The sequence below is a fragment of the Erythranthe guttata genome, chromosome 2 (genome assembly GCF_056151865.1).
Source record: "Erythranthe guttata isolate IM_541 chromosome 2, IM_541, whole genome shotgun sequence".
In the NCBI taxonomy this organism is placed as follows: Eukaryota; Viridiplantae; Streptophyta; class Magnoliopsida; order Lamiales; family Phrymaceae; genus Erythranthe; species Erythranthe guttata.
In genome coordinates, this window is record NC_142534.1 from 14,569,282 (window position 1) to 14,585,927 (window position 16,646).

Genomic DNA, 16,646 nt, shown 5'->3' on the forward strand with positions numbered 1-16,646 from the left:
TAAATAGACGAAAATGACCACAAATGTTAAATATTAAAACATTATGGACCAAATGTGTTTTTTCGTGAACATTGTGTATCAAATGTGAAATTAAACTATCTATTTTCACTAACTAGTATTTCTCGTCGTGCGATGTACTGGATAGCATTTCAAAATCAAACAAAATAAGGGTAAATTACAAACACCCCCTGAGGTATGGTCAAATTACAAACCCCCCCGTCTTGTTTGGATAATTACATCTACCTCCATCAACTATGATTTTTTCTTACACCTCCACCCTTATGGTGCCAAATTCAACATAATCATCTAGATTCCGTGGGATGTGCTCTAGTTTGTACTCGTTTTGTGTAAAAATACAGTTTCCGATGCACCACAAACTGATATATACAAGCTAAAAATTACATATTATGATCATCTTGCTTCATAATGTAGAGTTTGAATGGGATAAAACGGGTACAAAAGTGATAATATTCCATATAATCTCGAAGATTCCACTAAATTTGAGGAGTTGAGGGGATGATTGTAATTACCCAAACAAGAGGGGTGTTTTTGTAATTTGATCATACCTGGGGGTGTTTGTAATGTACCCAAAAAATAATTATTTAGATGCATGACAATAACAATTGTGGTAAGAAAAAATATGCTCACTTTGTAATAATTCAAGAGCTGACTCACTTTGCAATAGAACAACTTCCCTTGCCTCTTCTGATCATATATCAAAGATTTTGCAAGAGATGAATTTTATTAATAAGAAAAAAAAAATAATGAGTTATGATTCATAAGAATCATAACTATATGTTATCCGATTTGTTATGGAATGTGTAGATTCAAAGATTTCGTTGCAAAATAATTAGGGAAAAATAGCTGAAAATGGGAGATTGGAGTTGAGGGGATTCCACATAATTTTTTGACTTTTTTTTTATGCAATTTTAAATTTTAAATTAATTTAATTTAAATAAAATAGTAAAGATAATACATATTAAAAAAATTCTAAAATACCATTAGAATTTTCTTAGGAGTTACCCTAGCATTTAGATATTTGTAGGGTGAGAAAAGAGAACCGAGGAACCGAACAGAGAACCGACAAAACCGAACCGAATTGCATCGAACTGAAGCATAAACCGCATACTCGGTTTTCAATTTTATGTGAACCGAAAATTTCTGTTCATATTCATTTTTTCAAGTAGGAAACCGAACCGAGAAACCAAACCGACACCAATACGACGTCGTTTCATTAAGTATATATATTTTTGTACTTGAATGAATTTCAATTGATTTTTCGGCCTAATTTGGGCCTACGTTTGGGCTGATTTTTGATGATTTTTTTATTTATGAATTTTGAGCTGATTTATTAACACTTTGGGCTGATTTTCGGGCCAAAATGAGCCCAAAATTGAACCGAAAACCGAACCGTTATTGGAACCGAACCGAGAAGGAACCGAAACCGATGGGAACCGAACCGCAAGAAACCGATCGGTTTGGTTTTTGGTTCTTTAGGAACCGAACACTTCAATTTCAGTTCCGGTTTGTGGCTAAAACCGAACCGAACCAACCCATTATCACCCCTAGATATATGAATTTGATTTCTAGCCATTGAGAATATATTTGGTATTGGGCCACCGGTTAAATAGCAATTATGAGGCTTCCTCGCCGCAGCCCAAACCATACAATCTTATCAGTACATGCTTACCTTTTATTATAAATCAAATCACTCAAATGCATAAATTTAAATAATTTCTCTTTAAAATACAAAATATGCCTTAGATACGAAAATATATATACTTTTAGTATATACAAAAAGTGTAAATTTTCAATCACACTAAATGGTTGTTGGGTACTCATACAAAATTATACATAAAACATAAACTTAGAAAATAAATACTAACAACAGTAGTTCCAACACATAAAAATTGAATTTTTAAAATGGTTCAATCCCCTATTCTTTAATATTCAGTCTAGAAATTCAAATGGGTGACGAGTCCAATCGAAAATATACACCAAGTTACAATCACACAAAACTCATAAACCATAAATTTACGCCAAATACTCACACTGAGTTGATTCACAACACGATGCAGAGTGAACCAATCAAAGAAACTCTAAGAAAAAGCTAAAGAGGTCAATGTATTGTTGTGGATTGGTCTAGTTGAACTTTTGTGTTTGGTACTTAAATGTACATAATTAAATAATATGTTTTGCATATTTCCATTCAAGGATAATATGCTAAACTAATTACTTTATTAAAAAAATGTGCTAAGCTAATAATTTACTATCACTAAATTAATATTAAAGTGTTTTGCAAAAACAATTATCTTGATTAAAAACGGAACCGTAATGTTTTTATATATTGGCCCGAAACTCACATAGTATTGATTATAAATCCGCTAGTGAGATTTGGCAATCAATTATTTGCCTTCATCAAATAAATAACAATATTAGCTTCCCATAATTTTTTGGACTAATACAAAATATTATTAGGAAACTTCAGGATTTTATTTCCTAAATTTTTTTTCTTCAGGATTTTATAATAAAAATAGAATAAAAATTAATTTTTTATGAGCCTATAAATTGATAAGCCAATGTACGTAATTTTCATCAATTGTAGTGTGAGCAAGAAGATATATTATTAATTTATTATCATGGAGGCTAGAAAATTGTATACATTCGTTTTCTTCTTGATATTGGCTTTTGCTGCTCGTAAGTTATTTTTCTCGAATTCACCGGATGTAGCATTTAATTCTTTTCATTTCGATTAAATTTCTAAACATTTTTTTTTCTCTCTATGTTTGGTATTTTGCAGAGGAGAGCATGGGTAAAAATTGTGGTATTCTACTTAAGGAAAATTCTTGCGTTAACGACGAGACTTGCAGGGTACAATGCGTCCCATTAGGCTACCCAATTGGCTTGTGCCTGATCGGAGGAGCTGTACCACGGCAATGTAATTGTATAAAAACGGATTGTTAGTCAATTTTGTTTTTTTACTTGGTCTCGGCATATGTAGCTTCTCTATACCGTTACGTTGAGTTATGAATAAAATTGAATAAACGTCTCGTTTTGAATTAAAAAAAAAAATTACCATTCCTATTTTGCACATTTTATGAAGTTTATTTTATGGAACCATGGGATTTGACATTATTGAACATTTTGATTAGTTTTTCTTTTGTCGACAAAATAGAAAATGAGGACTTTTATTTTTTTATTTTATTTTTGGGTACATGTTCTGATGAAAGAATTATTATTAGACTATAATTAATTTGTTTAGTGAATCCAAGTTCAGTTTTTTGGACCAAGTAGTTTCAGTTCGGCCTTTTAGGCCCTTTCACAAAAATAAGTAAAAAGAAAAGGTTTAAATTAAAAAATATGACAAATGCAGTCATCCCTTAAGGTGAGATTAAATTACGAGAAAGTCCATTTGTTTTGATAGTTATAAGTTATAACTATCACCTTCTTGTTTTATATGTCCATCTTTACAGTGTCAAATTTATTTATTGAACTGATTTTTTCACAAAAAAATGCACAGTTAAGAGTGTAGTTGTAATTCTTCAAATATGAACAAAATTCGGCCCAGGCCCGTCGGCCCGCGGCCCACCCGCAGCCCAGGCCCGTGAAGCCCGCCCGCAGCAAGCCCGTGGATTTAGCCCGCCCAGCCCAGCAATATAAGTCCATGGGCCGGGCATCAGTTTTAGTCCGCGGGCTGGGCTGGCCCGTGGCCCGTAGCGGGCTCGTGGGCCGCCCGCCAGGCCTGGCCCGCCATTGGCCCAATTTTTTTTCTCAAAAAATCCGTTTTGTACTCTCTCTCCTTTTTATTTTATTTTTTCTTTTTCTTTTTTCCTTGAAAAGAGCTGTAACTTTTTACATAAAAAAAATTCCTTGTAATTTTCCTATACTTCCTTCTGTAACTTTTCCTTAATTTTATTTTTCTATTTTTGCTTCTGTTACTTTGTTTATGTTACATTTGATTCTATAAACTTATAAAATATTTTGCTTATGTTTGTTTTCCTGTTATTTCACTTCTGTTAGTTTTATGAGTTTATTTTTATTTATACTAATAAAATATCAAAAAATACTTTAATAAATATGTATCTTACTTATAAAATAATTTTAAAATTTATAAACTCATTCTATATAATTATATAATTTTAAAATTTTTTTTTTTAATTTTTTGCCTTGGGCCCGTTGGGCCCGTCAAAATACGGAAAAATGGGCTAAAGGGCCGGGCTGAGCTCATGGTTTTCCTCCATGGGCCGGGCGGGCCGGCCCGTGAAAATGGTAGGCCGGGTGGGCTGAGCCCGTGGGCCAGACGGGCCGGTGTTCATGGGCCGCGGGCGGGCCGGGCGGGCCATTTGTTCACCTCTACCCAAGGGTGACCTTAATTTACCTTAAAATTCACGAGATACAAAATCATACAAAAATATTCTTTTCGAGTGGGAATCGGATACCCTTCTATGCTAACAGTTTGGATATTCTATTTTTTTTTTTAAATATGTTAATAGTTTGGATGATATTTTATATTTAATTTTATATTTATCTTACTCGATCGAACAACATATTCAATTTTGCTCACGTGGCCACTACATTCTTGTCCTGAACTCCATCTTTATAGGATCGGTAGTGTTTAATTTGGTCAACGTTAATTAGGAAGAATATTCTGGGATCTTAATCCATCTACAAACATTATTCCTATATTATCACTTGCTTGGTTTGAAGGATATGATAATCTGAATTGCTTAATAATTATGGGATTATACTATTCAAAAACAATTTATCGATTCAAATGTGCAAATTTGGTTAATTTGATTGGGATACAATGAAATCGTAAAAATATTGGATTGTATAATTCCTCACCAGTTAGGTGGACATATACAATATAATCAATTGGTTTGATGATTTGATTCCGGACTTTCTAATAATGGGAAGCCAAACGCGTGATAAAGTCGAATTATATAGTCTATCACACGACCAATAACATCAAGTTTATTATTTTTTTTTTGTTTGTTTTTGTTTTTAAGTACTGTGTTAAGGTAGATGCACACAAATTAAGAAAGTTATTGCATAGTCTTGATTTTTTGAAATTTTACCTTCCTTCAACTAAAATTGAGATTTTTTTTTACAGCTTTCTACAATTGAATCTTGGGCAAATTACAGTAGTTCCTTAGCTAAGACCAAATTACGAAGAAAACAAAACATTCTTGTTTGGATAATTACAACTACTTTTCTTAATTATATATTTTTTTTATGAAATCCCCCCTTATCTCGTAGATAAATTTAACACGGTAAGAGTGGACGTATAAGATAATACATAGTTGCGTGGAGTGATTTTAATTACCGAAACACGAGGAGGATTTTTCGTAATTTGTTCCTACCTTACGAGTTTGGCTGCAACTTGCCATTTAATCTTATATAGTTTAAATCGTATAGTATATATGTATTTAGTATATGTATAGTATATGTATACTGCTTCTCTTCCATAATAATTGTCTATTTTTCAAAATATTTTTATTCCATATTGATATACCTAATTGGGCCGACCCAATGGACCCCAATTTATTTAATAATTAGGCCCAATACACGAAAGTATTCGGGCCCATTACACGAAAACCCAAGCACCTTCAAAGTAAGGCTTGGGCCCAACAAAATAAGCCCAACTCAATCAACGACATATAAATAGAAGTTTTATTCATTTGTAAAGGTACGTTCTCATTATTGATAATCCACCACGAGTTTATTCTCTCTATTCTCTTTACGATCCGTACATCTGACTTGAGCGTCGGAGGGGTTTCCGCCGGATCAACCCCCGGCTTAGTTCACGTGTGCTTATTTTGTAGGGACCTCAGGATCATCGAGTTGTCAAGCTACTGATCCGCTTTGCTCTCCCAACTCATTTTTCCATACCCCTTAGGTGAGCTATATTTTAGCTTCATCATTTTGGCGCCGTCTGTGGGAAAGATGCAAACCAGATCACGTAGCCAACAAGATCCTCCTGAGGCGTCAGCTCGGAGAGAGAATGACACAGCAAGTAACCTTCCAGTCCGTGGAGGATCGGGCATACCACCTCCTCCACGCCCCGCGGATCCACTTCCCCCACGTCCCGCGGAGCCAGCTCCTCCACGTGTGGCAGATCCACCTCGCGAGGTTCAGGTGATCCCTCCTCGGGACCCACCACTCGCCGATCCAGCTCTCCCTGCTCCTCGAACGGTTCAAATAACCGAGGATGCGCTCCAACGCATGATAGCGGAAGCTTCAACTCGCGCCGCCACAGAGGCTGTGACTCAATATATCGCTACGATGGGAGCAAACGCTCCCAATGCGATACCAGCACCAGCTCCATTTGTAGCGCCACCTGTGGCGCCACCGCCAATCCAGAATCAAATAAGTGTCTCCTCCTCTACCTCAGATCCACGGTCCCGAGTGCAGCTATCTACCAACCATAGAGGGGCACAGCCCAGACAGCGACGTCCACGCTCACCCCCACGGGGGAATGCGTCACCACCAAGAGTCCCTCTCTTTAATGAGGGAGAAGGCGAAGTAAACAGCAGAATGTCTCGCCAAAACCTTTTCTCCCAACCAAATAATCAAAGGGATGAAAGAATGCCTCCCCCAACAAGACGCAGTCCCTTCACCATAGACATTCTCAACGAGATTTTACCTCAAGGGGTAAAGATCTCGGGGTTACCACAATTTGAAGGGACCACCGACCCACAGGAACATATAGAGAAATTCAGTGCTATGGCAGATTTATATGGCCCAACAGATGCCGCGATGTGCAAAATGTTCCGCACCACTCTCTCCAAGAGGGCAATGAATTGGTTCAACTCCCTGCCCATAGGGTCGATTGACACCTTCGCTCGGTTGTCGACCCGCTTCACCAACCAATTCGCCATCAACAAACAATATGCCAAGACTCCAGCTCATCTTTTCTCTATAGTACAGAGAGATAACGAGACGCTCCGCAACTACATTAAGCGTTTCGTAGAAGCCGTCCACGAGGTCCCCAGTGTAGGACAAGACATGCTCTCCGGGATCATGCAGCAGAACTTGAAACCGGGTAGATTCAAAGAATCTATCGCCGGAAGACCTCCAGGCAACCTAGAAGAGTTGCTGAATCGAGCCGAAAAATACGTCCGGATAGAGGAAGCCTCTACCCATGCTCCTCCTAAAAGAAAAAGGGAAGACGACCGTCAGGACAATAGGAGGCGCGACGATCGACGTCCACCACTACCACCTCAAGGCCAACCCTCTTCCTCCTACAATAGGTTCACTCCGCTGAACACTCGCCTCACGGAAATCCTTCACGTGATAGAGCAGAAAGGTTTAGCAGAACCTCCACGTCCTATGCAGCCAAACGCAAAGCGAGAAAAATCGGATCGTTATTGTCGATTCCATAAGGACAGAGGGCATACTACGGAAGAGTGTGCACAACTTAAAATGGCGATTGAGAGGCTGATCAAACAGGGCCATTTAGGCGAATACGTCGATAAGCCGCGAAATAAACGCCGTGATGATCCTCCACGCCGAGATAATAACCGAGATCAACAACAAAGACGAGAAGATGGGAGTCACCGACGTGACCTAGATAACAATGATAACCAACCTACCCGAGGAATCATCTCCTTCATCTCCGGAGGACCGGCGGGAGGCGATTCACATAATGCAAGACGCACACTCGCTCGATCAGCGCGCATGAATCAAGAACGCGCTTCTCCATCCGAACGCGTATATCAAATACGAAGACCTGATCACAGCATAGTCTTCAACTCCTCCGACCTCGAAGGTCCAGAGGAAGACCATGTCGACGCATTAGTGGTAACAACAACGGTGGCCAACTTCTTGGTCAAGAAAATATTAGTAGATGGTGGGAGCTCAGCTGACATCATGTACCTCCATGCTTTTAAGCAGCTAGGCATAGATAATGCCCGTTTTAGTCCCATCTCCACACCCCTGAAAGGGTTCACAGGAGAAGGCATTTTGTCAATGGGAGAAGTGGAGCTGCCTGTTTCTTTAGGGGAAGACCCCTGTCGAATCACGAAACTAATCAAGTTCCTCGTCGTCGACAGGCCATCACCCTACAACATCATTCTGGGGAGGCCAGCCATCCACACATTCAAGTCAGTACCTTCCTCCTACCATCAGAAATGGAAGTTCCCTACTCCCTATGGAATGGGAGAAATGCTTGGAGATAGACGTCTCGCTCGAGAATGCTATGCAAGGGCCCTACGAGAACCCTCAAAGAAGCCTAAACCGCCCGGAAAGGGAGACGATACCCAAAAATCCGACAAACGGAAGTGGATCAATGCAATCATTGAGGACAATAAAGAAATCCTCATCAGTGTACCAGACGATAGCATCAAGCTAGCGGCTGTCGAAGAGCTTAAGCTCATAGAGCTCACACCTGGAGATGATTCCAAACTCCTACGCATCGGATCTGATTTAGATCCTGAGACGGAGCAGCAGCTAATCAACTTCCTGCGACACAATGGAGATGTGTTCGCATGGAAAGCCCAAGATTTGTCGGGCATTCCCCCTCAGGTAGCCCTACATCGACTTAACGTCGACAAGAGGATGAAGCCAGTCAAACAGAGGAAACGAACGTTTGGACCCGAACGCAACAAGCATATCAAAGCAGAAGTGGCTAAACTTCTAGAGGCAGGTCATATACGACCAGTTCAGTACCCTGAATGGCTGTCGAACGTAGTGCTCGTTCCTAAACCCGGAGGAAAATGGAGATTATGCGTAGACTTCACTGACCTCAACAAAGCCTGTCCTAAGGACCCATTTCCTCTACCCAGAATCGATCAGCTCATCGATTCGACCTCGGGGTGCGAACTCCTCAGCTTCCTCGATGCATATCAAGGATATAACCAGATCTTACTTGCACCAGAAGATCAAGAGAAGGCTAGTTTCATCACTGACCAAGGCATCTACTGCTATCAAGTCATGCCCTTCGGGTTAAAAAACGCAGGAGCCACCTACCAGCGTCTAGTGAACAAAATGTTCGCAGATCAGATCGGTAAAAATATGGAGGTGTATATCGACGACATGCTCGTCAAAAGTGTCAAGGTCTCGGACCACCTAATTGATCTGGATCAGTGTTTCGCCACCCTGCGAAAATATAAGATGAAGCTCAACCCCCTCAAATGTTCATTCGGAGTTAAGGGAGGCAAATTTTTGGGTTATATGATTTCGCAACGAGGAATCGAAGCTAATCCCGCTAAAATCGAAGCAATCACCTCCATGGCTCCGCCAACATCGATCAAGAAAGTTCAACAACTCAACGGCTGTTTAGCATCCCTGAATAGATTCATTTCAAGATCAGCGGACAAGGCTCTCCCATTTTTCAAGATTCTAAGGGGAGGAAAAAAGTTCGAGTGGGATGAGGCATGTCAAAAAGCCTTCACTGAGCTAAAGTCATACCTCGCTTCACCACCCTTGCTCACAAAACCTCAGCCGGGAGACACACTCATGCTGTACTTAGCTACCTCGGCTGATGCCATCAGCGCGGTCCTCATCCGAGATGGAGGAAGAGGTCACCAACCCATATACTACATAAGTCGCGCTCTTCAAGGGGCCGAGCAACGCTATACCAATATGGAGAAGCTCGCTCTCGCCCTCATCAACGCAGCCCGGAAGCTTCGACCTTACTTCCAGTCACATCAAGTAGTGGTTCTCACCAATTATCCACTGAAGCAAATACTAAGGAGTCCCGAAACGTCCGGACGATTAGCAAAATGGGCTATAGAGCTAAGTGAATACGGAGTAGAATTCAAACCCCGCCCAGCTATCAAAGCGCAAATACTGGCTGACTTTCTAGTCGAAATGACTTCAATGGAAGAAAACACCTCTCTACCTACTTGGTCTGTCAGCGTGGATGGATCTTCCACTGCCACAGGAGGAGGAGCGGGTATCGTCCTAACGAGCCCTGATGGAGATGAGTTCGAATATGCTCAACGATTCGAATTCACAGCCTCAAACAACGTCGCTGAATACGAAGCACTGATAGCGGGAATTCGCCTCGCCCTAGCAGCCGGAGCACGCAAGCTCCTAATCCAAAGCGACTCTCAGCTCGTCGTTAACCAAGTACTTGGAGTTTACGAGGCCAAAGAAGACATCATGGCCAAATACTTAGCTCTCGCGCACACCCTCTTATCTAAATTCGAGAGTTATGAGATAAAGCAAGTACCTCGCTCCAATAACGTCCATGCAGACAAATTAGCTAGGCTAGGAAGCTCCATGGCCAGCATCGGAAGTCGGAAGGTGACGCTCCTCACCTCACCTCAGCCGGAGATAAATTCGCCTACTGAAATACACTACACCGAGGAGGATGAACCATGCTGGTTCACTCCAATCCTGAATTATCTCAAGAAGGGAGAACTTCCAGCGGAATCCACCGAAGCACGAAAGTTAAAAACGAGAGCCGCTCGCTTCGTCATAGTGGGAGAAGAATTATACAAACGAGGGTTCTCATTCCCTTACCTCAAGTGCCTCGACCCGACCACAGCGGATTACGTACTTAGAGAAGTACACGAAGGCATCTGCGGAAATCACTTAAGCGGGAGAACTTTAGCTCTCAAACTACTAAGGCAAGGCTACTATTGGCCAACGATGCATGAAGACGCGAAGAAGTTAGTCCGGAAGTGTAAACCCTGCCAAGAGCATGCAAATATCACTCACCTACCAGCGGCATTAATGCAACCAATTGACAGCCCCACCCCTTTCGCCCAATGGGGGATGGACTTAGTTGGACCATTCCCACCCGCCACAGGAGGACGTAAGTACCTCATTGTAGCAGTGGACTACTTCACCAAATGGGTGGAAGCGGAACCCTTAGCACGTATCCGAGAAGAAGAAGTCATCCAATTCCTATGGAAGAACATCGTCTGTCGCTTCGGAATCCCACGTTCCATCATCTCCGATAATGGAACCCAATTCTGCGGTGACAAAGTAAAAACTTGGTGCCTCGGCCTAGACATCAAGCAGTTCTTCACATCCGTAGCAAATCCACAAGCTAACGGCCAGACGGAGGTCACGAATCGCACTATACTCCAACACCTTAAGACAAGGCTTGGGAGTGCCAAAGGGAAGTGGGTGGACGAGTTGCCTAACGCACTATGGGCTTATCGCACAACCCCACGAGCAGCAACCGGAGAGTCGCCTTTCAACCTAGCTTTCGGAACAGAAGCTATAACACCCGTTGAAATAGGTGAACCATCTTGGAGAATCACCAACTACGATCCAACAGCTAATGAAGAAGCTATGCGAGGAAGCCTAGACCTTGTAGATGAGCTACGAGAGATCGCATACATCCGGCAACAGATGTACAAATCACGCATGGCCAAGGCATATAACTCAAAGGTCCGTCCCCGCTCTTTTCAAGTTGGAGATTTAGTCCTCCGAAAAGCTGAAGCCTCTCACCCCATCGGCAAGCTCGACCCAAAGTGGGAAGGACCATATAAAATCACAAAAGTAGTCAACACTGGAGCATATCGCCTAGAGAACATTGATGGACACCCTATACCCAGAACATGGAATATAGGGAACCTCAAACGGTTCTACGCCTAAGGTATACACCTGCCTTACTCCAGATCAGTTGAGGTCACCATCCATACCCCTTCTATATGAAAGTTACTTACAAATTGTCATATCTGCAGGCTCCGCGACCTTCCACGTAACTCGTCTTATAAGCTGTTTCTACATGGTTAGAATATTTCTACTATACAACTAGGTACGTTAACATCCCACCTAAACTGGGGGGCTAGTAATTTTTACTTACATCAGCGAGTCATAATTACATCCCACCATCTTATTACAGATTGAGAGCCAATTACGAGGGGATGCATATTACTCAATCAACGGCCCAAAGAGCGAGAACACTCCAAACCACACCGCCAAGGGTAACTATACTTCCACTAGCATTCAACACACGGATGATCTTATTTACTCCTACTAACGTGAAAAAATAATTCCACTAGCAGGCATGATCACATAGTAACTCGCAGCAACTCACGAGTTGATTTCATATCCCGAAGTGCGAGGAAGAAAAAACATCCCCGTAATATGGTACGTAGATCGGCAATGCACATCCCCTCAGCTTCAATTACTAAGTCTTCAATACAAATGCTTAGACAAAATTCTTTTTTCTCAATTGTATTTGACAGGCATAGAAACGCCAAAGGAATTCATTTTACCATCAGCACAGCAAAACGAACGAGTACAAGCAAGACGTGGAAGAAGAAGAACAAGTGTAGTACAATCACTTGGAACAATTTTTATCAAGTCAATTTTTCTTTTTTCTTTCTCGCTCCACCAGTAGTTATTTACCTTTGCCTCACGTAGGCCCATCGCATTAGTCATTTACTTACATTCGCCTCACATAGGCATGTAACAATTCTCCTTTGCTATCGTTGAATAAATAACACTTTTTCGCTTTACTATCTACGCATTTACGTCTATACAAATTATCTCTTACCATGAGTTCAAGTCAAAACCACCCCACAAACACTTAGAGAGATTTAGATAATCCGTATAGCCTGGCCAGCTGGATTATCTAGGTCCCTTTAGCTGTTTCACGAGGTGCTACATTTAAAACGTGGCCACGGACAAAAATATCATAGACCCAAGTGGTCCAAACAAAGGGCACGACCCCTAACAAAAACCTTGGGAGATTGATCCCCTCCTCAAGTACATCGCGTATAATGCTAATGTAAACACATAGAAGCGACGCATTAATTCTCGACAATGTCAAAATAAATAAATCGAAATATAAAACTTCAAAGTCAAACGAGGAAGAAATTCAAATAAAATAGTAGTGGACATACCCAACTACATCAGCGATAAAAACAAACTAAGAAATCCATAGCAAAAATTTAAAAAAAAAAAAGGGGGGAAAAATTAACTACTCTAGCAAATAAATCTAAACTCCCCTACCGCGAGCGGAAGACGTACCCACAGTGGAGTCATCCGCAACCATGTCATCCACGAGCTCTGTGCCCGTCACATTGACATCTACCTCATCCTCCTCTTCATCGGATATGCCAGCTTCCATCCCACGAATCACTTCCTCGCTGATACCACCCGCATCGCGCAGATATTTGCGACAAGCACGCACTAATGGCTTATATACCACAGCCAATGCATGCTCCTCAATCATAGCGACACACTCATCACTACCTCGGAAATTAGCCTTGGTCTCCTCCACAATGGAATCTTTATAAGCCGCACCGCCTGATGTGGTGAGGAACCTTTTCCCCGTCGCCTTCTCGATTTCATATTTCTCTTTGAGCTGATCGTAGCATTCGTTCAACTTATGAACATCATCTTTATAAGCCTTCGCATCACCACGGATAACCTCGAGCTCCTCCGTCCTCTCAGCAAGCTCCTCTGTCCTCCGAGCAAGCTCTTCAGAGCGTAGAGCGAGATCGGACCGCGCTTCCTCCAACTGACTTAGAAGCTCATCCTCACGTGCTTGACTTCGAACCCGATCCCCTTCCTTACTAGCTTCCGCATTCCTACCGTGCTCCACGAGGTATCTCCAAGTCGCTACCAACTAAAAAAAAAAAAAAAAAAAAAAAAAAAAAAAAAAAAAAAAAATTTTACACAAGGAAGAGAGGGAGTAACGCCAAATCTTGTTTTAAGTAAACAAAGACTCACCCGACAGATGTCCCCACCGGCTAACTCCAACATGTGAGAAGGACCCTTACCAGACATCCGAGCACGATCATACTCCCGAACAAATCCCTCGGTACTCAACAAGGGCAAATCATGGTCCGACACATCCCAATACGACTCCTTACCGTCGCGATTCACACCATAGGTAAACAATTGTTTCCCTCCTCCACCATGGAAAGCATAAGTCTCCTCTGGATCTACCCGTGGACGCTTAGGCACAGCCACATACTCAGTATCCACCCTCTTTCCCTTGCCACGATCCCTCTTCGGTGGACGCTCTTCCACTACGCCAGCACTGCTACGATCATCTGCTACTACTCGAGGACTTTCTACATGAACCTCCTCGCGAGGCAAACCATTCGAAGAACCTCCCAACTTAGAGGGAACCTTCTTCGATACCTTTTTCGACGTCCCATTCGCCTTCGCTCGAAGTGCCGCAAAGGTGATACCACCATCTACAAAAGATAACAAACACATAAAAAACATGAGGTATACATGACCAAAGAACTACAAAAAAAAAAAAAAAAAAAAAAAAAAAAAACAAAACAAAAAAACAATTCAAAGCAACAAAAGGATATACGATGCTGACCCTCCACCGTCGGTATCAAACTCCTCGGATCAAATTCCACATCGCACAACCCAGATTCCTCAATCCTCTTCGCCATATTTGCAGTTATCGCGAAACTCTCACACGTAGGATTCCAAACTACGGGAACGTCAAAAGTGGGAGCCCTCACGTAAAAGAAATAGGTCTTCCATTTCCCCAAAGATAGCTTCACACTCTTCACGAATTGGTAATGAACGCGAGGATGAAAGCAAAAGAAAGGCATCTTAGTGGGCCGATGTAACGTAAATAACGCCTTGAATAAACTCACAGACACAGGCAGACCTACTCGAACCACCCTAAAATGAAATGCCTGGAACATCAGAACAGCAGTGGGCGTTAGCTGACTGTACCCAATCTTGAATTCCTCGCAAACCTTCAACAAGGTAGGATGCGGTGTAATCTGAGATGTGCACATCAAGTACCCCAAAAATACCGTATGAAACCCATCGGGTGGCGAATACAAGCGATCGCCCTTCCTAGGCAACAACAACTCCACATTACTCGGCGCTCCAGATAAACGACGAATAGAATGCAACTGCTCTTCAGTCAATACACTGTCAAAATCAACTAAGTCCAAATTAATTAGCTTCTTTTTCTTTTGCCTTCTACTATCAACCTCAACATCACCCGGCGGAATATCATCTTCCTCCTCCTCCTCGACCATCGGCTCAACTTCACTACTTGACACCGGATGTTCACTCGCCAAAGGAGCTTCATTCGAATCATCGCTATCACTCCCAAAATCCACGACTTGACGCATATAATGACGTCTACTAGAACCCACTTCATCAACAGTAGGGCAAACATTAATATTGTTACGCACTTCTACATCGTCACTCCACGATTCAATGATTTCTCGCCGACCAAAACTTCCACCGTTTAAAACACCACGCGAATCAGCACCCCCGGATAATTGCCCGTCAATTTCGCCCGAATCGGGCTCAGAACCGGGCTGTAACGCGCCCTCACGCGCGCGCGTGGCCCCAAAAGGGGCAGATCCACGCGCGCGCGCGTCACCAGCCTGCACAGCACCACGTGCAGCACTCCCATTGGCCCCCGCGCGCGCGTCCCCTTCACCCAACCCACCAGACGCGCGCGCGCGTCTCTGCAAACCTCCCCCAATCACGCGCCCACCGCCGCCAAGTGGACCAATGGTGCGCGCGCGTCCCTCCAACTCGCCAACCGACGCGCGCGCCCCTCTTTCTCTCTCCTCCACCGACGCGCGCGTGCGTCTATCGGGAGGCGTGCCCGACGCGCGTCCCACCAAAGCTGCTGGCCCACGTGGCCGGCCAACCCTCCGTCTCTCCTCCTCGATCCGGGTGCAAGCCGCCGGCTCCGTGGCTTCACTCGGCTTCCCACCCGCCTGGGAGTGCGCGCCCCCTCTCACACACATCCGCCCGGCAGCTTGGCTCGAGCCAACGCCCGAAGCCAAGCTTGCTACAAACCCCCTGTTATTTGATACTCGTGAATTTCCTGCTGCAGATCCAATTTCTACACCCAATGGTACAAGTTTCTCGCGTTCCATACTCACCGTACCAAAAGTTTTCTTACACCCTTCCACCGGATCTCGAAGTTTAATTCGTAAAGATTTCGAATTACCCGAGTTCGACATGAGATAAAATTTTTCTCCGACGAAATAATCAAGCAACAAAAAATTTCTACTCTACCGATATAAAATAAAAGAACAGAAAGCAGAAGAAGACCTAAGGTTAAAGATACATACCCATATCTATTACGCAAGAGTTGAAGTAAATTCTTTCCACCACAAAAGGAGTATATTTATTTGGCCCCTGGTATATTATTTAAAACCCTTAAATATATACCTCGCTGCCAAATAAATACAATTATTCCTTATTCAAATTAAGGAATTAATTCACCACCAACGGAAACAATTCACTCCACGACGCAATTAACTCTCGACACGACCCGGGTCCCTCTACACAAGTCTCCGTCTCGAATCGAGAGTTGGGGGGCTTAATGATATACCTAATTGGGCCGACCCAATGGACCCCAATTTATTTAATAATTAGGCCCAATACACGAAAGTATTCGGGCCCATTACACGAAAACCCAAGCACCTTCAAAGTAAGGCTTGGGCCCAACAAAATAAGCCCAACTCAATTAACGACATATAAATAGAAGTTTTATTCATTTGTAAAGGTACGTTCTCATTATTGATAATCCACCACGAGTTTATTCTCTCTATTCTCTTTACGATCCGTACATCTGACTTGAGCGTCGGAGGGGTTTCCGCCGGATCAACCCCCGGCTTAGTTCACGTGTGCTTATTTTGTAGGGACCTCAGGATCATCGAGTTGTCAAGCTACTGATCCGCTTTGCTCTCCCAACTCATTTTTCCATACCCCTTAGGTGAGCT

The 16,646-nt window shown here is 42.7% G+C and overlaps 1 long non-coding RNA gene across 1 annotated transcript; it reads left to right on the plus strand.

The window, feature by feature from the left end:
• The first annotated feature begins 2,601 nt into the window (after nucleotides 1-2,601).
• Nucleotides 2,602-3,072, plus strand: LOC148772423 (uncharacterized). Its single transcript, XR_016030109.1, has 2 exons — nucleotides 2,602-2,697; nucleotides 2,801-3,072. It is a non-coding gene; the product is annotated as an uncharacterized LOC148772423 (long non-coding RNA).
• The last annotated feature ends 13,574 nt before the right edge of the window (nucleotides 3,073-16,646 follow it).